The following is a 656-nucleotide window of genomic DNA, read 5'->3' on the forward strand; positions in this document are numbered from 1 at the left end:
AAGAAAGGCAAGGCTCACCAAGCCATTTATCTCTCTGCCCTTCAGTCAATCCCACCTGCGTTTATCAGCCAGCCTGGCACAATAAACTATCTCAGTATCTCTCTGTAATGTTTCATAATTTCATTGTACAGGTCCTCCACAACGCTTGCCTTGTTTATACTAAATATTTGATCAATTTTATGAGATTGCTCACCACCACTCAGCTGTCAGTTTGCTATACTGTGATGGTCTGCGTGTTTCTCTGAGGCTGGAAGCCATGCCATCCGTATTTCTAATACCAACAGCATTGTCCATCCCAGGGTGGGCAGGTTTCAGCAGAACTTTTAGATTAAGACAGGCTACAAAGGGCCTGGTGATCTACTTCTGAAAAACTTGGCCAGTCATAAACATAGATGCAAAAATTCTCAACAAGATTCTAGTTCATAAAATCCAAAAACATATCAAAGAATTAATCCATCATGATCAAGTGGGATTCCTATCAGGGATGCAAGGGATGCAAAGGAGAAAAACAATCAGTGTTTTGTTTTTACCACATAAACAAAACAAAGAATAAGAAACACATTACCCTAGCAACAGATGCAGAAAAGGCATTTGAAAGTATCCAACACCCATTTCTGATTAAAAAAAAAAAAACTCAACAAAATAGGAATAGAAAG

Source organism: Echinops telfairi, unplaced genomic scaffold (genome assembly GCF_000313985.2).
Source record: "Echinops telfairi isolate 266 unplaced genomic scaffold, ASM31398v2 ScPeMD7_2291;HRSCAF=2852, whole genome shotgun sequence".
Taxonomy (NCBI): Eukaryota; Metazoa; Chordata; class Mammalia; order Afrosoricida; family Tenrecidae; genus Echinops; species Echinops telfairi.